The sequence below is a fragment of the Haliaeetus leucocephalus genome, unplaced genomic scaffold (assembly GCF_000737465.1).
Source record: "Haliaeetus leucocephalus isolate CR32 unplaced genomic scaffold, Haliaeetus_leucocephalus-4.0 Scaffold417, whole genome shotgun sequence".
Taxonomy (NCBI): Eukaryota; Metazoa; Chordata; class Aves; order Accipitriformes; family Accipitridae; genus Haliaeetus; species Haliaeetus leucocephalus.
The window spans coordinates 3,165,594-3,191,958 of record NW_010972853.1 but is presented as its reverse complement, the minus strand read 5'-3'; positions in this window follow the sequence as shown (position 1 = coordinate 3,191,958).

Here is a 26,365-nt window from a genome sequence, read left to right as displayed (position 1 = left end):
TCTTTCCTCTTGGATTCTATAGTACAGGGCATTCCTGGAAAGGAGTAAACTGGAGTAAAGCAAAAAAAAAAAAAAAAACCACACAAACAAACAAACCAACCAACCCAAACCATTTAGTTCTCTTTAGTTCAAAGGACTAGGCTGAAAAGGAAAATTTGAGCTGCTCCTTAACTTTCCCAAATCAGTTTGTACTGTCTTTGTAGTAATTCATACTATCTTGGTAGAGTATCTTTTTCCTTAACCCATTTCACAATTGGTACAGGTAGGTGGTCAGAAATTATTCTCTTACTATGACTGCTGCATGCTTAGGGTTAGCTCGCTCTCTCTCAAGAAGGAGCCAGATGTCTTTAATCAGCTCTTTTTAGCCTTTTGTTTACAACTCTTTGAAAATGCCTTCTTTTTTAAAAAAAAAAAAACAAAACACTTTTACAGTGCGATACTATGTATCCTGAAGCTGTTATTCAGGGATTTTTGTCAAATCCAGATTAAAAGTAATCTGTATATTGCTGAGATCAGAAATGGAAAAGTCTTAATTGAATTTATAAATTCATAATGTACCTATTTTGCAAGGAATCACAAGACCTCTGTGTAAAATTATACTTTTGTCTCCTTTTTACTACCAGTATCTTCCTTTCTTAGTTCTTTATTAGTGCTGTTTTCATGTTTTTACCAAGATGATCACTAATAGATTCTCAGAAAGGAGAACTGAAGACTCAGAGGTCTTTGCACAAGTCATAGGAACTTACTGCTGCTAGAGAGCCAAAAGGTACCTTAGATCAATGAGCAAATTGTGAGTCTCATTTTTCAGCACGTAGGGATAAGATCCACAGAAAAATTTCACTTTGCTTCACTTCTTGGGCACACACTCCTTTTTTTCCTCTGCAGTATCTGGACCAAATTTCCTGTATTTTACCCTCAGCTACTGAGGGTGAAAGCACTCCAGACAGTCTAACTTACAGCAACAAGAGTTTCTCAGAAATGGCTTTGGTTTTATGCCGGAGAGCAGCCAGGAACTGCTTCTCTTGCGTTTGTCTCTAAAGGACAACATTCATGCTGTAACATTGAAGCACAGTTAAATCAGAAATGCTATTAAGCCTCCTAAAGAAACATGTTAACACACAGTTTAAAAAAAAAAGTATGTAGAAAACCCATTTTTCCACAAAACTATGTTTTGCGGGCAGAAGAAAAGCAAGCCCCCATAAGCTACCACACGATTAGTATGACAAGCCATTGCTAACCTCCTACTGGACTAGGTGCTGCTGCAATTCTAAAAAGACCTTCTCTAAGGGAAAGCAGCCTACAGTCTATGTCCTTGCCCATGAAGTTTGTCAGGAATGCCAGCTGAAATGTTGGTACTTAGTATTGTAGACTGTGGTTCTTGAAGACTAGATAGAGAATATCATCTTTGTCATTTCAAGATTAATTTAGAATGTCATTTCAGCCACTCAGTTTGAGGTCAGCATCTCCCCCATGCCAAAAAAAATTAAATAAATAAATGGAGCACACTGTAAGAAACACTTCCAGAAACTTAAAGGTGGCATTCATAGACAAAGGTATCTTGAATACTTGGGGATCCCAAGTCAAAGGCCTTCCCATATCTTCTGCATTGTGCAATGCTGTTTAAAATACATTAGTTCAAGGTGTAACACATGTAGATGGTTCGGAAGGGAGTATCCATACTACTATTTAATCTATGTTGATAGCTGCTTGAAATAGTTCAAACTGATCTCAGAGAAAGGGTTTTTGCAGTTTTTGTTCAAAGTACAGAGTGTACTGGGTAGATCATCAAGTTCTGGTGTGTCACCCACCCTCTACGCAATCCTTAGCCAAAAACAGGGAATGGCTTATAAAGGCATGAGGTTTCTGAATGACAGCGTTACTGAAATATGCATACCCTTTTTTACATCACAAAAAAAACCCAACTAAAATATAACATATTAGATCAAGTCAAGCAAGGTCAGAGCAGCAGCAAAATACTCAGTTACTGGCTTACATTTAGTATGAAAAACCAACTTATTCCAGGCCAAGTCTCTTACGAAACCTGAGCCTGAAAGGTTTTGTATGTATACTTTTATATGAATATAGTATACCTCTTTTGCTCTTAAATCTTTTTCAGTTTCTAGACACTTCAACTTTTTTCAGCATTGGCAAAAAGTTTACTGTTACAGTAAATGTAAGCCTTCTAATAGCAGTTAAGCAAGCTCACTTACTAAACAAAGCTCTTGCAGCATGAAGGACAATTCATAGGGACAAGGATTTACCCAGCATTATGCAGGCCAGCCACAGGAGTAACAATGAAACTCCTCATTTTATGACTCTGGAGTTTATCCTCCATGTTCTCTAGAGTTCTAGTAAGCTCCACATGGCATCATGTAGCACTGCCAAAATCACAAAAACTCTAAGAAGAGGGAAGCAGCACTGCTAATTTGGGAACTCCAGCTATGAACACACAGTTGTTCTGAGAATGGGATATTCACAGAGACAACTGGATCCCAAATAACTGGGATATCACAGCTAGCATATAGTGGGTTTTTCCACCTAGCCCAGATTTTCACAGTATTTCTGTCATTGGAGTATCACAATTCTTTCTAGTGTAGAAGTGTTGATTTTGGCAAAATGAGATAAAGCTGAGCAAATGCAGCAAAATAGAAATGAGCTGGACCTGGATGTAGATGGGACATGATGAAAGGTGGAAAAAGAGTGGGTGTTGGGAAATGCAAGGTAGTGACATCTTTAGAGTCAAGCATTTGGGTTCCCAAGGAAGCTGACTCCAGGATTTAGAGGAATCTTTCCTAAAGTGCAGGTGCATTTGAGCCAGGGTTGATTGGCTGCCTTCTGGTTTGAGCAGGATCAGAAAGCTGGTCCAAGTTCCACAGTTAGACTTTATTATGTGACATCACATGCATGATCCACATGAAGAGACTCAGGACAGGCTTGTTCACAGGCTGACAAAGGTGAAAGATTATTCAATTCCCAGAAAGGTTTTCCCATTACTGCTGGTCAGTTAAGAATGCAAGACATGTGCAACATCAGTAAGATGCCCTTACTGTTAAAAAGTTAAAAGCAAAGGACAGATCACTTGTGTGGATCCTGCAGATTGAGAGAATGGAGAAGTGGAATCTTTCTGGAGTGCCCTAAAACTATTTCTGGCAATGGGAGAATGCTGAAATTAGTAGAGCGGTCTATTTATTGTCATGTACATTCTTCCAGAACATTGGCATCTGTAAACCAAGTATTGGGTAATAATAGATCTCATGCTCAGCCCTCCTCTTAGTACATCCACTGCAGAGACGAGAAGAGAGCACAGCATCTCAAATTTTAAGAGCTTTATCATCAGTCAGTTAGTTGGCCAAAACTAAGCAATGAAGCAGCATGGACCTAAATAGCCATTAAACCAAAGAAAGCTTAAAAAAAACCCCAAACAAACAAAAGGAACAATTGATGCCCTGCACCAACAGAGAATAAGAAGAAATATAATTCAACCTAAACAAGGAACTGGTAAAGCATAGTCTCATTTTCTATTCTCCTTATGGTAATACCTTTTGGGCTTCCCAAAACAGGAAAGACATTGATAAACTGCAGCAAGTTCAGCAGAGAGCCACAAAGATGGCTGGGGGCTAGGGCACTTTCCCAGTGAGGAGAGGCTGAGGGAACCAGGCTTGTTCAGCCTGCACAAGAGATGGCTTTGGCAGGGGGACACACTTAACAGCAGCCTGCCAGTACCTGGAGGGGGAGCCAGGTATCAAGAAGACAGAGCCTGTCTCTTTAGTGGTACATGGAGGGAGGACAAGAGACAAGTAGTATCATTTGAAACAAGAGAGCTCCAGACTGGATATAAGGAAGACCATCTTCACGGTGATGACAGTCAGGCAATGGAGCAGGTTGCCCAGAGAGGTTGTGTCATCTCCAGCCTCAGATGTTTTCAAGATGAGAATGGATAAAGCCCTGAGCTACTTGGTTACTGACCTCATAGTTGACCCTGCTTTGAGCAAGAGATTGGACTAGAAACTCCCTGAGATCCTTTCCAACCTGAATTTTCCTACACATCCTTACAACACAAGGCTGCATTATTAAGCATTTTAAATTTACTGTGTACGATTAAAGATTGAACATCTACATACAACACAGCTACCCATACTGTAGAAGCAAATTCTAAGGTGTTTAGGTTTATAAAAATATCTAAGAATAATAAGTATTCTTACATTGTTCAAATATTCTATATTACTGTTACATTTTTATAATATCTTATCCCCCTCAAATAATTATAAGGACTATCTTTTCTGACATTTTTCTAAATCTACATAGTAGCTACCTCTTACATTGCTACTCAGTGTAGATTCAAATGTTCCCTCTAACTACTAGTCCTCCAAAAGACTGAACTTTCTTTCCATGAAAAAAAGACAGAACAGTGTCCATTCTGTTTGGGGGGGGTTGGTTGGTTGGGGTTTTTTTCCCCAGCATTTGCTGTTTCTCCCAACCTACACCCCCAGGTCTCTCATCACACCACACTTTGCATATCAAAATGCTGTTGAGCGCGTGGATGGAACTCAGGCTACAAAAATGTGAAATTGAGTCAAATTTCCCCTTTGTCCTAAGACAGCACCTGATTTTGGATACTAACATAGGAAAAGTGAAACAAATCAGGCAAGCAGAATGGGAGACTGTGTCTCTCCCATTAGCTTCCCTTCACATCAGAACCTCCCTTCCCAAATCTCTTCTGAATAGCAACATTAATTAGTAAGATATTTACCCTCAGCAACAAATAAACAGCAAATGGTAGCAAAAAGAGAGAACAGCCAAAGCTTCAGCTTTAGATGAGGGATTTAAAAGTCCCTCAAGACACAAGGAGAAAGGGTAAATTATCATCTAGCCCACTTGCCTGACTTCTACACTGGACTGTGACTTCCTTCAGTGCATTTCCTCCTACCCACCCACACACAGAGCAGCTTTGGTTTGACCTTCTGTAGAGGGCTTGATATAAAAGACACAAAATCTATTTGCAATCCAGGTCCAGATTCCAATCTCATTGCCAAAAAAAGGAGAGGAAAAAAAAAAGTAGTTGCTGGTTAAGATTCATGTCTCTAAAAATAAGCAGGATGTAGACAAATTAAATTCCTTTTGCAGAGTGGGATGCATACAAGAAACCACAGGTTTAAAGATAATAATTTGATAGGAAAGTTAATTGGCCAGCTTCTGAAAGGAAAGTATAAAAGAAAGCTCCAGATTTTTCTTCTTTCTTTATTTCAGATCACCTGTCAGGGCTTCTTTTTCCTGAAAGTCCTCAAAACAGAGCAAGTGGCCAGATGCTACAAAACAGATTAAGCAGCTATGCATGCAGTAGGGCTGTTAATTTTGCAAGGAACAGACAAGAGAGAGGGCTTACCAACTCCATTACTGTAATCATTTCCATTTAATGTCAGGGGCATAATGTGACCTTGAATATAAAAGCAAAGCTATCAGCCTAAATGAAGGAGAAACACCAGCTAAGGCCTCAGTCAGACTGTACTGATTTACATTTCTAGAAAATTAGGCCAATGGTATCCAGTTCTGAAGTTGCTGTAGGGTTTGCCAAAATTATATCCACCCTACATAAGTTGAAGAACATTTGATCCTGCAAACACTGTCATAATGAGACCACTCAGACTGGAAACGAGCACAGTTGGGCTTTTAATATATGGCTTGGAGCGAATCGGTTAACATCTGTGCCATGTACAATTTGTAGAAATAGGAACAAAACCAGCAATCTACCTGATATGGATTGTTGTAAAGTGATCTCAGATCTGTAACACCAAGGAAAGCCAAAAGACTACTGAAATGCTTGGCTTTATATCCACTGGAGCTGGCTGCTGCTGTTACTTAAAAATGCTGGAGTTCCTCTTAGATTGATTATTTGAGGAACATTCTTCATAGCACTTGGCCACTCCAAAAACTCACTGCATACTACAAAATACTGAGTAAACAGAAGCCATGGATCATTTCTTTGATGAATGCTCTGACATCTGATTAAATGCAATATAAATTGCATCTACATTAAACTGTTCCCTTTCACCACTTCTTTTGTATGAAGACTTATAAGTAATGTCCTTTTTTTAGTGAGTTACAGTATAGACAGAAATAGTTAGAGGAGATTGTCCCATGGTGTAAGCTGGCATAGAATCACTGAAGGCAATGAAATAGTGACAACTTATATCCTCTGGCTATCTGGCCATCCTGAGTCATTAACACAATTCTTAAGCTATTTAAATTGGACCATGTTTTCAGACTGCAATCATCTTCATTTGACAGCACTAGTACCCTGTCTACCTACAAGAGTCTGTACAAATACTTCTGCACAAATACTACTCAAAGTTTATATTCATTTATATTAACAATTTTGGCAAAGTGCTTGTTTTTATTGGATAGTAAGATGATCAAATTTGAAAGACACCTATTCTGAGATGTTTAATTTCTTTCAAGGAATGAATGCAATTTCATAACTAGAAGAAAAACCGTTTAAATAACCTGGCAAACATTACTTTAATAGAGTTTAGTCAAAAGACTCAGATCTTCAGTGCAATCTGGGAGATTTCATATTTACCCAAAAAGGGGAAAAAAAAAAAAATGAGGACAACATGAGAACAGAAAGACTTAAAGTGACACAGTAGGCTTGTTTGTTACCTGAGAAACTAAAAGTTTTAAAAGCAATAGAAAAGATCATGCCAATTTTGACAATGATTGCCTTGAATATTTCACCTGTGCTTTGTGATGGTACTGCAAGTATAGAAAATGAAATTTAAAAAAAACCAAACAACACAAAACAAAAATAAAACTAAAAAACTCCAAGTCTAATCTAGGAGAAAAGAAGAGCTCCTTCCACAGATTTACAGTGGTATTTGCTCTTCATAGGATCTGTATGTGACAGTGTTCAGAGGTATCCAGTTCTGAAACACTTCTGCTAATGTGTCATTTTAATATGTCCTGAAGGAAAACTGAAAGTGAAGGGAAAACTGAAATACAGGGAAAGGAATTAAAGATTTGTGTTTTCCCATATGTTAGTCATCAATGGAGGACTCTTACAAAAGATGTATTCTTGATAATTGCTGTGGAGCATGGAGACAACACAGAAGGACCTAGAAGGCTAGGAATACAATAAAGCAGTAGGACTAGTAGATGTGAAAGAAATTAATTTTAGCAAACCAGAAGTTGAAAGGTTACTGGGATGGGGAAGGGGAGGGAAGTTGAGGATGTCATGGAAAAACAAAGTCTGGTGGCTAGAATTAAAGGTACCCTTGAGGATGTTTAAGGGACACTCCTCCCAGCTACGGGATGCAGCGCAACAGAAAGCATGAAGAGCATTGTACTAAAAAACAGTTTATTGCATCAGCGGACTTATTTTCCAGTGTACTATAACTAAGCCACACAAGAAATGACAGACGCACCTACTACATTTCTGGCTGCTATCGTACTGCACCAGCAACACATTCAGTATTGGCCAAAAATGTATCTGGCATATACCAGATAGTTGGTTTTGTTTTGGAAAACAGGAAGGAAGATAGTGAAATTCTCAAGACTACTTTTAGACATTTGTTACCATGAAATTTGGAGAGCCAAACACCCTTGGTCAAGTCAAAAATCTTCTCTTAAATCTGCATTTAGGTCATCAGACTGACAGAAGGTTAAAAGGAAACAGTAATAGGCCTCAGTTTTCTTTTTCTTATAATCCTTAAGGTCAAACAGGAAAAGAACACCAGTATAAGAGGGTGAATACCTGTACCTCTAATAAAATAATTTTTTTGCACCAAATAGCCTGTTTTTACACAACTGTCAAGAATGCAAACAAGCACTAAATCAGAGACTCTCCTGCTAGCTGACAACAAGGTATTTATTGTTGAATTTAAAGAGATATATTGTCATTTCTTCTAAATACAAAATGCAGTACAACACAAAAGATACCTTTCTGCTTCCCTCAGATATCCAAATCCTCCTTCTTCCAGTTTTATGCTTTTCAAACACCAATTTCATAAAATTAATGAGCTTATGTAAAAACAGACCACAGTGGTTTCCGACCAGCCCAACATTTTTATCAATTTTTCAAGGCCCCTTAGATAGTAGGCAACATATATCCTGGAGATCAATGTGGTTTTACTAACAATCCTGGCAAAGTGAAAACTTCTCCCTCACACTGCAAAATGAGAAACACTTCAACTAAACACAGCCCGGGCCTGTTGCCACCAAAGCAAATATGACTTTCATTACTCTTTTCAAAAGACTGAACTCTTTTGCAAGAATAGTATTCACATCACCTTTAGTCAAAGCTTTTAACACACAAGAGCTAAACTCACAGAAAAAGAAAGGAGCGAAGAAGGAGAGTTAAGATCAAAGTTCCAGACTCCTTTCATAGAGTAAAACCTTTCCCCTAAAGTCTCTCCAAATAATCCATTTCACCAAATTATTTGTAAAGGCACATGAGAGAACATCTGGCACAATCTCATATGGTAAGAACATGTGTAAAACATCTTTAAGATGTTTGGTCTGCTCATCCTGCTTTGTCATTCTTTCTAGACTCTCTTGGCCTCCTTGCTATCGCTGTCTGACAAAGCTCTGTGCCACACCATCTGCGTGCCAGACTCCTCCAACCGCACCGAACCACAAAAAGGGAAGGACTGCAAGTTCTCCAGTGAGTGTGCTAAGGCACTGTTCCTCTGATGACCTTCTTTAATGAGTCGCTCCCGGAATACTTTTTTTTTTAAACAAGGCAATGGAATCATAATGTCGTTCACACAACTGGATTAAAGAACATTTCACTTCTGGGAAATGGCTATTTTACTCTTTGGTTGGGCAAGAAAAAAGGAGGAGTTGGAGACTGGAAAGAGCTTGACCTATTTAGCACAGCCTCAGTTTACTACAGGTCACAGACAGAAGACTGAGTGGTTTTAGCCATCCCCCGCCTGGTTAGAAAGACTTATTTCCTATGTGATAAAAGAATTTCCAGTATACTAAAATTCCTGTAAGAATTTTGACATTTGTTTATACCTCCAGAAGTTTTTTCAGTAAATCTTACTAACAGAAAATTAACCAACAGACTAAAACCAAACACGTTCCAGTGCAAAGGCAAGAATAGCCATTCAAAGGTAAGAGTCACCTCGGATGTCATCACAACTATCTGTCATGATGTCAAGCCAAACAAGACTGGTATAGTTAGTGGAGGGAGAAGTTGCCAATAACCAAGCTGTGTGCTGTAAGTCAGCATGTGAGGTACTTCAGAGAAAGGAACTGAACACAGCATCTGTTACAGCATAAAGTAGAAGACATAAAGACATAGCTGGCTGCAGACCAAGTCAGCCATTTTTAATACTCTTATTACCACACAAGGTCTTTCTGAAGCACAAAAAACAAACTAGTAACTTCAAAAAGTCTCACAAATGTTTTTCTTATGCAGGAATATGGTGATCCTGGAGTCTTGTGTACAATGCTAGCAGTTAATCTCACCAGAATAAAAAACGTAACTGCAGCCTTTACTCATTCTCATTATATGACTTAGCACTAAGCCATCCGGGAGCAAGGCGGCAGTGGAAGGGAAGGAATGGCTTTGAGAGCATTATTGTAAAGTGGACTCTTTTGATGAATAAAAAGAAGCAAAGTTTCCCAAAATAACTTTGTTATTTATACCCAAATTTTTATGATGTGGTCATTCACCGGTGAAATCTGAGTCCTAGAGACAATAATTGGGATGTTTCCTTTCCACAGCTACAACCTTCAGTTATGAGGAGTTCATCAATGATTATTCATGCATCAGGAATCCCAAATATACATCTATATATAACATGGATAAGTCATAGCATGATGCATTCAACACAGATGAGTCAACATACTCAACAGCTTAAACCATGTATGGGGAAAGTTCTTCCTGTTTATTAATGACTAACATCAGTCAGTCCTAATAAGCAGGACCAAGAGAAAAAAACATTTGTGACAATTCGCTGCCTTGTCTTTTTATTTATTTGTTAAACAAAGGTTTCTTGAGTTCATGCCGTCTGCACAACAGTATTTTAGCCTCGGGTACGTATTTCTTGAGGTTTTGGGTTTTGTTTCTTTAAAGTCACAGCTGTAATAATCCAGACCCTGGAATTCACCAAGTCATGTTATCATACCTATCACTTCAATAAAAATAATATCCTACTAAAGAAAGCTGCAAGCAAAAAGACCTGATTTATCACAGCATTTTACTACTATTAAGTCATATTTTAATAAACCACTATGAACCTTTTCATCAAGCAGCTCCGCATTAGCAACATTATGCAAACAACAAGGGTACCGGGTGAACAAATCAGTAGATTCTGTTCACCATGCTACTCTTCTGAAATACTGAAATCGTAGGAATTGGATGTTAGAGAACAAAAGATAAACGCAGTCTGAAGATTCTAATTTTTGGTAGAGAAGTAGCTCTTCATCTCATATCACAGCAGCATGTTTTGCTCAAATCAAAGTTGATATTTTTAAATTTCAAATGGCCAGTCAAAAGTTTTACTACTAAAGGTCATGCTACATTTTGAGTGGCTGTAAAATTGTACACTTGAAGTTGTGTTCAATTTAGCAACTGTATTATATTTTTGGATGTTTCGTAAGACTTCTATTCCAAGAGGGTAATTTCCCATCAAAGTTGCATTGTAAAACATCCATGAAACTGTTAAATGATGCAGCTGTACTACCCAAAGAAGAATTTGACTTTTAGTCACTGGTATTACTAACATACAATGGTAAATTTTAGGCTGTGTGTCAGAAAAGCAATTAAGCCTGACTTTCACTAAATATACAATACCACCCAAACTGATTCAAACAGGATTGGATAATAGCTGGGGTATCATTTTAATCAGGAGTGCTCTTCTGAATCAGACCTTAACACAGAATGACAAACATCCAAGTTATCACAGTAAGGGTTTCTCAGTCTTAATACACGAACAGGTGAGCTCTGTCAAATGGAGCTCCAGCCTCATGGCAGTATTCCTGCCACAGCAGGTAGTGGGACAGAACACGAGCACGCACTTCAGCCTTCCCAGTACAAAGTCTGGCTGTTGCCTCCAAGCTGCAGAACTAGATCATTCTCTCCCACTGACCCTATTACGGAAACAGCAACCTCCAGCAGGCAATGGGAGCACTAGGGCTTTAATTTTCAAACCACCAAACAAGATTCTCTACAGCTCATCTGTCAACACACTTATTCCTGTGACATTTGGGGTGACAAATGTGGTGGCCAAGAATTTACCGCAGCCTATTTCCACTGCTAGTCCATTCACTTGGCTTCAGCTGAAGCACTTAAATCCAAAGGACTCCACAACCAATATTTTCTTCTGTTTTAAATGAGTAATCTCTTAATTGATTGTTAATTAAAGGTTCTAGAACACCAACAATGCAGACTGAAGTCATCCCCAGAGGCAGCACAGCAATCCACAACACAGCTTCTCCCACAGCACCTCATTTCATTTATCATCTCTAAGCAGACAGGTTTTGCCTCTGGGGTAAGAGCAGTGTTTAAGAACTGTTTGGTCATCCCCTTCTTCTGAGCCTGACATGAAGAACAGCAATTACTTCCAGCTGAGAATAGACTGAGAGCTAGGCAGAGGTCATCAGCTTATTAGCTCAGCTCAGCTCTAGGAAAAAAACCTTTAAGATGATCAGACTGCAATAAAGTGGGATTTAACTAGTTCATTTGGAAAACAACACATATAACCGAAGGAACAGGAAATGCAGCTGCTACTTATAAATGACAAGCAGTCAAACCATTACTGTTCTCCTTTTATTCTTGCCAGTTCCTCAATCACTGAGCATTTCCGATCCAGTACAACAGCTGTAATATGGTATATAAATGTATTAATGCTCTAGGGAGATGTCATGTTTGGGAGAACACATATTTTTACATAACTAACTTAAATAATCTTTTTAGGTTTTCTTTTTGTTATCTCAGTACTGATGATTTACAGATTTCACAGGAAGCATCCTATCAGCCAAGGCATGACTGCACAACCAAAGAATCTCCATATTTCAGGGAAACACGTAGGCCAATTGTTTGTTGGAAAATGTACAGATGTAATCTGGGAATGCTCAAAGATTCAACAATGGGTTATTTTTTTGTGATGTTTTTCTGCAGATACTTAGCTTCCACCGGAACTCTGGCCTTATATGTAGAAACACGGGCCATTATTTCCTGTGACGTGCAACATGCTACCATACATGCTTTCCCTTTAACTCACCGAGTTTTCTAGGCTGCTGCCCACTCTCTGATGAAAGGAATGTCACTACGTGTACTACACTAATTCATTCCAGTGCTTGAAACCTCACCAATTTTCACACCTACAAAGGCTAATGCTTCAGTGTGTACTGCAGGGCAAATATTACCATGGATTTGGGCCAGGAGAAAGATTTTTAATTTTTTTTTTTTTTTAAAAGAGCTGATGTCTTAATGAGATTTTTAAATATACTGCCCCAGAGTATATGTGTCTCTGAGGACTTCTTCTTGACTATGCTACACTTAAAATAATGAAGCAAGGAAGCTCAGCATATATATATATATCATGATGATCAAATGATTCCAGAAGGGAACAAATGACAAAACCCCTCAAAAATAAAATCAAGGCCTTGCAATTTGTAACAAAGAGTCTATAATACAGCATATAATTTTCCCTCTTTGCTCATTATCATAATAAATGCAGTATTTCATCGTATTCTGCTTTACTAAATATTAAGAAGGACATTCTGATAATATATTCCAGTGGGTTGCTGTTTAAATGCAATGCAGAAACAATCAACCCATGATGAATATTCACCTACTATGCAACTGTAATCTACTTCAAAAGACAAAGAAAGTAAATAAGTAACCCCCATAACTTTATTACAGGATGATACCTAAGCTATTCAACACAGTAGGGATGAACAGTACTGAGAAGTTCTGGATTTCAAAACTGTGCGACCTCACTGGAATTTTATTATGCAAACTAAAATCGTACTGGAAATTTGAACTTGTGGAAGAGACATTCACATATGAGAAACAACATATGGCAAATTCCACTAGTGAATTAGACAACAGAACAACACAAAAAAAATTCATCACTGGATGTTCACACCATAAGCCTCTCAAATCAATACCCAAGATATACCCCTTCCTCTCCTGCTTGTTTCCTCTCCAGACAGGATTCTTACCAGTTCTCCTTCTGTCTCCTAATTATCTGCTTTCCTTTCCAGACTACCACATCCAGACTATAGGTTTTATTTAAATCATAGTGCAGGGTACTGGCAGTTCTCAAACTAATAGGTCAAGCAAACAGTCTTTCACGATTTAGCTCTTTGGCTTGTGTATTTTTTTAAATCAGTGTTCCGCAATCCAGTATTTTTCTCTCCTATGACTTCTACGGGTTACTTTATTCCACATTAGCAAGACAAAACAAAAGGGCAGGTAAGATTTCATAATGTCTTTGTCATTCAAAAAAAAAGAGTGAACTACTGCAGCCTCTCAAGTGCTGAGAATGAACTGTGAAAATGTAACACCCAATAATTATTTCTGCAAGTCTACCACAGCTTCATTAAGCAGATTAGAGGAAGACAGTCCTGATTACAAACAGGTGAAAGGAGGAAGAAAATACAGCTTTGGCTTTTTTCCTGAAAGTGAGGGAGGCACTAATCAATGCAACAAACCAATCTGTCTATTTGATCCTCAGTCATTTGTCAGATGCAATGAAGGAAAAGTAAAGAAACTCAAAGTATCAAAACTTATACTGTTTTACTGCAAATATAACTATTGCTTGTTAAGTAATAATTATTATCAAGTAATAATTATTAAGAGGTAATAATAAAGAGTTATTACTTATTGTCACAATTCTTTCTGTCCCTGGTGCCTCTGTTGCTGGTTGCATTTCAGAGGTGAAAATCTCAGGGTGAAGGCTAGTTCAGCTTACCCCATAACTTCACATAGAGACAAAACAGCTGTTGCAGATTTAACCTAATAATACTGCCACCACCATTTCAGAGTTCTGGCCTTATTACTTATAAGGATAGTATTAGTTTTTTTAATCTATTACAAGAGTAGGAGATCAAGGAGAAGCAATTAATAAGGTATAAATTTTGTTTACTGAAGCTTCTGTAATTAAATCATACAAAATTTCACTCTCAAAATTAAACAAATCTTAGAACTGGATGACATAATGCGGAAAAAACCCTGACTACAAATGAACTCAAAACCAAGAGGTAACAAATAAACTGTGGAGTAGAAAAGCAGGTAAATATCTAAAAGTAATTCTTGATTGCATTTTTTTTTGCTCATCTTTAACCCTGTCTGAACAACATTATGACTCATCATTTGTATCTACTGTATATTCAAAATAAAAATTAGAATCTCATCCAGTCCTAATGAGTGAAGCATTCCAAGAGCAATCTGTTCACACTGTTTGGACTCTCACTAGTACCTTCAGATCCAAGTAGTAGGGAACCAAAGCCAGGACCTTCTTTGTCTTCAAATCTAGGATGTACCTCTCTGGCTGATTTGATGCAGGTAGGTTTGGTGATTTTTAGGCAGGCCACAGGAAAGCCAATAATAAAAAGTCAATCATTCACAATATTTTAAACTTTTTTTTCTTGCTGTTTTTCATAAAATAATCCAAGATCAAAGCTTTTCCATTTTTTTGGCAATTAAAACACTTTTTAAATAATGAAAATATCAATCATATTATGAAAAGTTTCCAGAGTTCATTTTTTAAAGAAAGAGGGGGTGGACTTACAGTTTGGCTTAAAACCATTTTATTTGTAAAAGTTTTTATATCTCTCTCTCTATATGTCTGTAGTTAGCCACTGAAGACTTGCAGGTTCTACTGTGGAGCTCTACCTAATCTAGTATTTTGACTTAAAGAGGTGCTAGCAAAAAAAAAAAAAAAAAGGCAATTTGCACTAGAATTATAGCTTGAAGTTTCAGGCTTCCTGCCACTGCAACTACTGGATTTCTGCAGTTTCTTCTCCACAGTTGGAGCTTACAAGGAATTTTAATCAGACTTGTTCTTACAACCCAGGAAACACTTGGGGTTTGTCCTTAAAAGTCCCTGTTGCTTGGTCTTGCTCCTTTCTCTGTATCTACAGTGAGAGATGTAACCACAAGTCCAGTAAGATAAAACTCTCATTAAAAGTACACAGCAGGGTACCTTTTTCTTTATGTTTTTTAAACAGGAAAGAAAGAACTAGAAGGGAAGAAAGAGATCACACAGCATCTACTCCAAAGCACGATCTAGAGGAGCCGTGCAACTTCCAGAAAACAGGAAGGAAAGATCATTAATGGAACGGATTTTTTTAGAAGCAATATCACTGCTTATTATGCCTGTTCCTCCATGAGTTCCTTCAGGCTGGATGCTGAAGGGACCGTATAAGATGGCAGACTGTGGTCAGGGACATGGAATCAAAGTTGCTGCAGCCTTTGTGCAGAGATACAAAAGCTGCGAGAATCTGATGTTTGGGAAGAGCAGACAAGCTGGCAGTCACAAAGCTGAAAGCAAAGGACAATTTCAATAAAGCACTGGTTAGAGAAAAACCACTGTAGGGCTGCTTCAGGGCCCATGGCACATGACAGGTTACTTAGTGCACACATCCCACACCTAGAGAGATCATATATTTGTCCCTGAAGCACTCCCCTTTCTGCTATTTAGCATTCCTATTGCATGCTTTATGAGGGTTTAAATACATTAACTTCTGTTCCTGCACTTTTCTGTGAAGCAAGAACCACCTTATTTGGATGCCAGTCAGCGCATCTCACTGTGTATTCTCTTTTCTTTAGTGAATCCCAGTTTCAAGGGTTTATGTTGAGTGAAAAGAGGACCTTCCAAAAACTGTGAAGTGTCTATTTCCTTAACTTAGCACACAGATACCCGAACAATAAGAACCCTGAAAGAAGTTAATTGGCACCATTCAAACTCCCAGGAAACTCGGCAGAAGAGATTACTTTCTGGTTAGCACGTCACATTCCAGTCTAATAATGAACAGAAATAGGATATCTAACCACAAAGCTTGTCAGGTTGTGCACTAGTGTAAAGAAACCTCTCTTTCTCTTGCGTGCGTTTACACACCATTTCCCTGAAAACACTAAAACTTTCTTTTACATGTTAAAGAGGAGTTATTTCCACTTTTAAAAAAACAAAGCAAGCTGCAAAACCATTGTTTTCAGAAGCACACTGGCAAAACGTTATCTAGCATTTTACTCCACTTGCACCCGAAATCCAAACTTTCTTTAAGGTTTTGTTCACATCCTACTGCTATGAGTGCAGGTAACCAATTCATAGTGTCTGCGTGAATCTGTAGTAAGCCTGAAACAGCTCCCTACAGAGTATTTATAACTTTATAAACAATCACAGGATAATTGTAACACTGAAGAGACGGAGCAGTTTAAGATACGTAAAAAGCAGCTTGTCTCCACTCATAAAACTGGCATAAACTCCCTTCAGTTACTTGAAGTGGGCATTTCATGCAAGCAATGACTACTACTTGTAAACAGGCAAAGGCAGAGATTTACCAATGGTAAATGCCTGACCCATCTAATTATCTTCTACGATAAGATGACTGGATTTGTGGATGTGGGGGAGCAAGGAATATCAGTTACCACAACTGTAGCAAGGCTTTCAAGCACTCTCTCTCACAATATTCTTGTGCCCAAGTAGGGACATTACTGTCTGAATAAGTGGATGGCTAGATAGCAAATAGCAGGGGTCTATCCTGGGATCATCCTGTTGAACATCTTCATCAACTCTCTGGAGGACACAATGGAACAAACAGGTTTTTGTCAAGTTTGCAGATGGCACCAAACTGGCAGAAACCAGTCAACACACTTGAGGGCAGGGAGAGAGACCTCAGCAGGCTGGAGAAAAGAACTGACAGAAACTTCATAAAATTCAATGAGGACAAGTGGAAGGACCTTCAGGGAAGGAAGAGACTCTTGCACTGATGGAGGCAGGGACTGACTGACCAGGAACCAGCACTGCCAAAAAGGACCTGGTGGACAGGGAAGGGCACACAAGCCAGCAGTGTGCCCTGCCAGCAGGGAAGGCCAGCCGCATCCTGGGCTGTATTCACAGGAGCAAAGCCAGAAGAGCAAGGGAAATGATCGCTGCCTCTACCCAGACCACTAGTTAGACCATATCTAGATCCTGCATCCAGTTCTGGGCCCCCCAGTATATGAAAGGCATCGATGAACTACAGCGAGTTCAGCAGAGAGCCACCAAGATGGTTGGGGGCTGGAGCACTTGCCCTGTGAGGAGAAGCTGAGGGAGCTGGCCCTGTTCAGCCTGCACAAGAGGCGGCTTTGGGAGGACCAAACAGCAGCCTGCCAGGGGGAGGAAGATGCAGTAAGAAGTGCTATTAGCTACCAACACAGATATATATATAAACATTTAGAGTAAAAGTGAGAACCATGACCTCTCTCCAGAGGCAGCAATGCTTCTTGGCTGTACAGCAGCCATTCTGCTCTCTGCTACATGACTGAGGAAGAATACCTCAGACAGAAAATCATACAAGAGTGTATTGGAAATACAGCTCGACTTGGTCACACTCCGTGTGCTTATCTCCTGTGAAATCAAGCCAATAAAAGATCCATGATAAAGACTCCAAACCAAAAAGCTATCAGCAATTAACAATAAGATTCATATTGGTCCTACAGAAAGCCATAAACATTCTTTGTATTACAAGTACCAATTCCTAACATCCTGCTATACACCTGTGGATTCACAGCCAAACGTGCACAGGTCCACCCTCACACAACAATAGCCCAAAGTTTATTACCAGAATTTTAGCTTTTTCTTCTAAAGTAGTTTGCTGTTCCCCTCCCCCTTCCCAGAGTCCAAGTTTAAACCAGGACTGGAACTTCTTGCCTCATATGCCTACATGAAAAAAGCAGATACCAGTTATTTTCAGCTCTGCTGAGCCCTTAGCAGGGTATGCGGCAGAGCCTGAACTAGTTGTACCTGCAAGCGGTAACAGGTCAGACAGCTGCTCCCCTATTACTATAGTTGTGAGATACATACCCTGCAGTTACTGCAGCCCTGTTCCAGCACAGTACCTGATCTAAGAGTCTCACAAGTTCTCTCAAAAGCTGGACACTGCTCAGTTACTTGGGCTCACTGCAACTGCTTGGATTCCCTCACTTCTACACACAAGTCCACCTCCCTCCTACCATGACAGTCACATGACAAATTTCACTTTTCCACAACCAGGGAACACAAGGGACGAGCAAAGCTACTCCAGCCCACCTATGGCTCAGTGAAAGCATCGCTGCAGGTTTTCCACTCACTCTGTGCTGCAGGGCAGGACCTTAGAAGACACAGATGTCCTTAGAGACTTCCACGTGTGGCCAAGCTTCCTCTTTCCCCCAGAATCAAGGTCCCCCTTCAGCTCACCCAGAGAGAGGCTCTCCTGAGCACTGGCCATCCTCACTGCTGGAGAAGGCAGTAACTCCCCCCTCTAAGCACAGCCACACCTGCTCCCCCCAAGCTCCGCTCCCTCCTGCTCCCCCAGCAATCACAGTAGCCACCTGGGCACCTTCAGGCCTCACCACGTAGCCCTTCCCTTGCCACTCACTGCATGCACAACACCTGTGCAACAGCCAGCCACAAAAATTTAGTCAGGGATAGGAGCTCATGTGAAATCATCAGTATTTATTAGGTCCTGCCATTTCTGGTTTTGCTATAGAAAATTAGCCCTAAATCAGGCAAAATTTTCTCCCTGTTGTGATTTGTCCTCACTTATCATTTTATAGAATAAAAAGAATACTTGGGCAAAATTTGTGCAAGCCACTCATGAATGTAAAGTAGACGAAGGATAAAAAGTAGACATCAGTAGCAATCAAGACCCATGACTGGGCTTCTGATTGCCACCTGTTCTGCATTTGTATTAAACGAAGGGAAAAAGCCATTTTCACCAGTCCATAGGACAAAAGGGTCCTGGGGCAGAGGGATTTTTGTGTGTGTATCTGTATCTGTTAGAGAGATGCTCTTTTGTTTCCCCCAAATGACTTAATATATCATAGATATTGATATTTGGTACAGCAATCCTGCTCTCAGGGCACTGTGTATCTTTAACACTAACTAGGGTAGGGCTTTGCCACCTGGATTGTTTATACCATTTGTTGGCCTGCTGTTACTATGTGCATTACACTGAAATGTGCTTTTCTTACCAGGTTATATGCAATTTTGCAACAGCACGCTAGAAGTTTAAGCAAGGTCACATAGAAATAAATACCTCCTACAGATACAACCTATTTCTGTCTTGGGTTCTGCCCACGCACACAATATTTTAGTCAGATTCCTGTAAGGAACCAGAAGACTCTGAAGCACATTTTCATGTTGTAATGACCTCAGAATTAAATCCTAGTGATCAGATGTTTGAGAATTCATGGGAGGGGTCTTCAGCTAGTGTCCATCCCTGCGGCTCCACTGACCTCTATAGAAAGTCTCCAAGTCCCCAATAAACAATTTAAAAAGCTGTTAGGACCACACGAGACAAGATGCAAGCTCAGCATGCTGATGAAAATAGCTTTAGAAAACATCGGTGCTTTGGCAGACCAGTGTTGCTGGGGCTCCATTTGTTAGTCTTTTTCCATTTGATCCATCTTCTTCCCTTTTCCATCTATCTTTTAATCCCCTCCTCTTCTTTTTTAGCCTTTCTACTTATTTCTTTCCCCATTCCCTTGCTCACTGCTTCCTCATAGCCTTCCCTTTTCTACCAGCTGCTTGCCAGTGAAGTGACACAAGATGGGAATCCTGGATGACAGAGGCATCTTTGATCCTTCTCTTGCTAATTCATTGAACTACACAGAAGGAAAAATCCTCACTGCTGTTCTTGCTACAAATTGTCTAACTCTGAAGAAACAGTAGATCTTAACAATCTCCATAGACCTACTCATTCATTCTTTGTGCTTACTACCATGGCTTTTTCTTCACATTTATACAATTCAGATAAAGATTTGGGTTCTGCTTTCTATCAACAGAAATAAGATAAGAGATTTCCTTCCATTTGTATTTCCTCCTGAAGCATATTCTCAACACCTTCTTTCACCTTAGGCCAGATATTTTGCATTCTTTTTATAAAGATTAAAAAAACCAAACCAACCAAACAAACAAAAAAACCCAACCCTTTTGTTCAACTCTGTAGACACCACTATTTTGATGTAACATAAAATCGTGTCCTGGAATTCAAAAGCTTGCCATTCCTAGACATGCAATGATGTAACACCACGGATAACTCATTTTCAGTCCCTCTCTCCCTTAATGTTTTCAGAACAGTCTGGCAGCTGTGACTGGTGTGATCTGACATGAATAAAATTAAATGAAAGCTCTGTCACTCCTCCTTCATATTTCTCTTCACTTCTTTGGTCAACATGGTAAGGGCAAGACATACACTGTAAATGCTGAAGATCTATGATCATACCTTACAGCTTTGCCAGCCAAACCTGCAACTTGTGTAGTAAATAGTGAATGAACAGCTGTTGTAAACAGGTCCTAAACAACCCACCAGCTATGGGTGTCACACAAGTAGGTGAACACTCAGCTGAAGTCTCTCTTTAATACTGGATGCAGTCTTTGTTCAACGGCTGTAAACAGTTCACAAATTCAGACAAATCAGCCTGTTCATAGCAAGCTGGCAAGCAGGAAACAGGACTAAAACCGCTACATGAAGAACCTATGTAAGTCTTGCTGTTTGCAGGATGAAATCACAGTCAGCAGAGCAAGATCCCTTCTACATTCCTCTGTGATTCTGGTTGGTTTTGACTAGTAGAGTTTAAGTTCTTAGTAATACCTAGTCACCTATTACATTTGTGCAAAGATACCATTTACCACTGGTTTATCTCAGTTAATGGAAATGGGGTTGGAAGCAGTAGGAGGCAAATTAAGAATGTCTGGCAAGATTTGTCTCTTATGTCCTTGACACTTTCTTCTCTGCCAACACAGGTGTCTCAATAGAGCACGAGCATACGTGTAGCAAAGGGCTACGTTACACACTCGTGCAACTCCGGGAAGTGTGACAATACAAACTTTTTTTTAATATTCATGATTATGCCAGTGGAAGCTTGGCTGTGATTACTGTGTGCTCCTGCACAGCAGAGGCAACTGTTTTCACCAGCATACCTTATCTGAACTATCTTTGGTGTCCCTTTTTATCAGTTCTGGCTCCAAATCCCCATCAAATTTGAGGATTATTTCCAGACAGAATCTCAAAATCTACAAAGTAACTCATAATGAAATAAGGAATTATCCAGCAATTAGAGTTCTTGATACCTAATATTATCCCTTAAAACAGTAATTTCCTGTGTGAAAACAAAACTGCTGAACTTTGCCTCCCCGAAGACTCAAAACAGGTTTTCTCCTAAGGTGACAGTTTAAATTGTAGTTATCACAGTATTCAAAACAAACATACAGGAACACTAGAGTCCTGTTCTCCTTTACAGCTGATCCATGTTAAAAAAAAATAAATAATCAATAAAATACAGAAATTTTATCGTTTTCATTTGCACTATCATATATGAGTCAATGCAAGGACCCTTTTGTTATTTATCATCTGTTAAAACAGAACAACACCACTATATTCCAGTTAAAGTATACAAACGTTGGAATGTTTTGGTTAGATTTGTGTTTATTCATTTTTGTATCATTCTGGGTCATTAGCTTTTAAAAATTAAAACTTCATCCTTTTTTTATATTTAGCCAATTATATCACTGCAGACAACAGGAGTCTCTGCACAGGAAGACTGGATTGATTTGTGGCCCAGGAATGATTGCCAGAATATTCAAGCCCATTAGCAGTACCTACTGAAATTCCCTTAAAGACCTGGTCAAGGTCACTTGCAATGTAAGTGTGATACAAGTAGGCTCGAGGTAAGACTGAGGGCCCCCTATGTGTGACAAAGCGTGATGATTTTAGCAGTTAATAGAAGGAAAACAGACCAAGAGTGATCACAGGAGACAGAGCTGGAAATCTAATCCAGAGCTCTTGGGTCCCTTCCAGCATCTTGTTCACTAGAACATGTTGCTTGCAACAAACATGGACCAAGACATGATTAATAAGCTATTAGCAAGGGAATTGTTGGGCATTTGTGGAAGCAAGCATAAGGTTCAATGCTATTTATCAAGAATAAAATTTATAATTTTGAGATTTAATTGGTTTAATCTTGCTTAGTGTTTATGACAGGTTGATGATTGCTCATGAATTGTTTTCTATCAATAGCCACAGCTAACCAATAATCTCCAGAGTGAACAATAACCTGATATTATCTTTGGTCTCATTTTCTGGAGAAGGGACAACTAAGTGATCAAGATATTTCACTGTCTGTCTGCACTTGCCCCAGGAACTTTTGATCCTTCTGGCCATCTTCAGCCAAGTTTGAACATGGAGTGGACATCTTAAAGATACAAATTTTTATGAAATTCATTAAAGTGGGTAGAAACAAGAGACTCAAATAGTGCCCTGGAGAGACCACCAAGCAGAATCCAGCTAATTTGTATTCTGGTTGGCAGCAGATAATGAGCCAGTCAGCAGAGGGTTTGAGACCAAAATATTCAGCACACATGCTGTCACTAGTCTGTGGGATGCTGTAAGGAATGCAGGAGAATCTAAGACTCTTTTGGTGCTGAGGATTAGGTTAAAAATGTAAACTAGAACATAAACCTATATGAAACTGTACTTCCTTAATTTCATTGCTTGTATAGAGCTTTTATATCCTTCCATGGTGGCAAGACTGTGCTAAGCAATTTTTCTGAGAAGAAAAAAAAGAGAAGGTCCCAACCTCAAAGATTTCCTAAGCTAGAAAATAACAGCAACATCACAGATATTGCTGTCTGGGTTAGAATGAGATAAATAACAAAACAGTAAAGATTACCAGTGACAATCATTAACTGCTATTTCTATTATATCACTGTACATTCCACTTCCTTTTTTTTTTTCACTTTTCATTCTGTTTTACACAAACCGCTCCAAAACTTTCTAAAATAAAAGTAAATAAGTCAGCAAACTTTTCACTTCTCTTTTTTATTCTGTGTAAATAAACTTGAACTTTAACCACAGCTACTTTCACCTTATTTGGCCTTCAGATAACTACTTTTCAGTTTCCCCAGCTCACTCCAAGATGACCTTTGCAGTCAGTCAGGAAATGTCTAGAGACTACGAGCAATCAGTTGCTTTGATGCCCTGTAGAGCTGGTGCCACTGGCAAAGAACACTAGTTTTTATTTTAATTTTTATCAATTTTCAGGGAAAGAAAGAGCATTTTTTTAAGGAAGATTACATGTCCAGTCTTGCCTTTTTTTACAGACTTGACTTCCAGTGACTACAACAGGATGCTGCATGAGCATAGGACTGGATCCTTACATATAATTCACACTACGCAGGATTTTTTTTCAACAACTTTGTACAGGAAACTCCTAAGAGATGGATACAGGCCAAACTGGAAATAAAGCAGTATAAGTCTGCCCGTATATATCACACCTCTCTTACTGTTGTTGCTCTTTTACCAGAGCAACGATAGAAACCACCTTTCCAAGCCCGTCATTTCTCCCACATCTCACAGATCCATATTTATTGCCTTATGCTCTTTGCCTTATGTTGCAACAGTTATAGATTTGCAGAGTTAGGGCAATGCCAGTTTTTCTCCAGGTAATAACCTTGCTGTTTTAAAATCTCCTTCACTATAGCCCTTGCGTCCTACATGTGGCAATGGATTGTGCAGTTGGTCCATGTGCAGAGCTCCCATTGGCATCACAGGGACTACCACACACATAGTTCATACCCAGGATCAGCTTGCTAATCCCAAGGAAAATGAGAAGTAGTCTGTATTGATATGATTTTTCTTACCACTGGACAACAGCCAAAATAAAAATCTTGCTGCTGATACTGTTTTATTTGATTTATTCAATACTATTTCAGGATATAAAAATCTGGAATATTTTAACAGCTCTACCAAAAGCAAGTTTTTGCTTCTGATGTGAGGAAGCCTTCTTTCTCAAAGATGTGGCTGGTTAGTTTACCTAATACACACCTTTAAATATAGAAGTGGTACAAATTCTGAAAACAATTTGTGGAGAAATCTCATGAATCAGCAGAAATGCTTTAAACTTACCATTGGTTTCCGGGTTCTGATAGTTTTGCTCTTGAACGAAAACAGCAGAGTTGTTAATAAAAACATCAGCCTTGATGGGGAATGAATAGCTCTTGGTATAATTAAAGCATATGGCACACATTCAGCTTTTTCAGGAAGTAAGTCAAGGGGACCACTAACATTATGAAAAGCCTGACCTTTCTCAGCTTCCACTTCTAGTCCTCACTATAGGGACTTGCTAAATCTCCCAAATGCATCTGAAATATTCTGCATCAGAGCTTTGTCCTCCTACTGTTCCAGGGTTTGTCTGTTTATCAGGTTTGGGTTTTTTTGCCCTAATTTCTCACCAATACTCTGCCCTTCTTACCTAGGCCAGTCTGTCATTCTGTTTTATATAGTGAAGAAATACCTTGCATGAGTCTGGAACTGACCTACTTCTAAGGAAGCTCTTTGTCCTTATCTTTTATACATAGATGTCCCTCTGCTGACACTCAGGTCTCTGCTCTGTCCTCATGGGTAAGGCAGTATGGAACATGCTGATAAGAGGAATAGCTGATGAAAAAAACCCCAGCCAGCAGTTTGCAAGGATACAGCATTCAGGCATACCACCATGAAGGCTGGGTCCCTGGAGAGGGATATATCTCCCCTAGATATTGCTATCTCAAAGTGGGCCAATTAGCCTAGGTTTGTCATCTAGGCTTCCTCTGTGTCAATGGGGAGAGAAACAAAAGTCATGTGAGAGAGGCAAATCTGTCCACCTATCTTAGACGCCTGCCTTAAGAGGGTATCTCACCCACCTCCCTCCACGGACAATGGATGCCTGGTGGTAAGATAGCTAAAATTAGTCACTGCAGGGTTAAAAACAGAACAAGTGGAGACTTCCGCACTTCCAAGAGGAAGAAGAACAAGCATCCCAGGAAAAGAGCAGGTTGTGTTAAGGATCGTTCTTGCACTTAGAGTCAGTGATTGCCTCCCTAGGTCAAAACCTTTAGAGCTGGACAGCCAGAGGAAATAAACAACACATACTTCATTGGAACTGCATGGGGTGGGTGTACACACATTAAAAGAAACTGAAAAAACATATGGTCCATGGGAGCCAGGAAAGCCATCTGCAGAGGAAGTGTACAAGAGAGCATGCGAAGCAGCAAGCGGCGAACGCTCCCGAAGAGCCGCGCGTGTCTCGCACAGCAGCACATGTGACACAAACCACATGAAAGAGGCTCAGCGTTCTCTGCCGTCAAAACTGCCAAAACAAGCAGACGCAGGGCAAGCGGGAGCAACAGTACAGTCACAAGCACATATTGCAGATACACTGGTATAAGGGGAATGTCTGAACTGCAACAAGCAGACAGAAAATCATAGTGGAGCTTTGAACTCCAAAAGTAATTTTTGCTACCCAAAGCAAGGGTCATTTTCATCTTCTTCTATTTGCTGATGTCTGAACTACATTGTAAAATCTTTGTGTTTGGTTCATGGCTGGGAGTTCCAAGCAGAGCGTAACAAATCCAGTGTGATAATGCCCTTTCTTGAGATAGGAACCTCTCAAAGCTAAGCTAGAAATAATGTTAGAAGCAATGTTTTCATGCTGGCTCAGCACATCTAATAGTTCCATTTGAAAAGAAAACAAGAAAGAGTCAATCATTCTTTTGAAAGCCTAGGAAAAAAGCAGCAAGGGTTTTTTTGCCTTTTTTTTTTTGCGGGGGTGGGAGAGGTGTCAGCTGTTATGTTGGATGCTATTTCATCTGATCCTGTTCATCCATCAGAAAGTACTGCTGCTGTTGCTGCCCTGGTGTTACCATGGAAGTAGAACCTGGTATCAAGGTGAGGTTTTAATCACTAAGGCTCTAACAAGAACTTCTGAAATAAACTCAGAATAGTACCACCAGTTGGTATTTAGAAGATACAGTACCTTTCTTCCTAAAGTCTTCAAGCAATTTTGGATTTTATAGTAAAACCCCTATGTGACTTGACACTAAAATGATCTGCCAGAATACTCCAATTAAGTTCCAGCAGGAACAAATCTGGCACATCGAGTGTAGTTGTAATACACCAACACTAGGGAAGAAATCTTATTTGCAACAGCCTCTACTGCTATTTTTGCACATAATTGACTTCTGTACATTTCCCTTCCTGATCCTACATACTTTCATGGAAGAACAGAATTAGTTCACAGAAGTACTCCTGGAAAGTCTCTGCCAAGATCCCACACAATGAGTTGAGAGCATGTCCTTAGCCTGTCATTATGGAAAGTCCCTTGTAATTCATTCTCTCAGATTTTAATAAG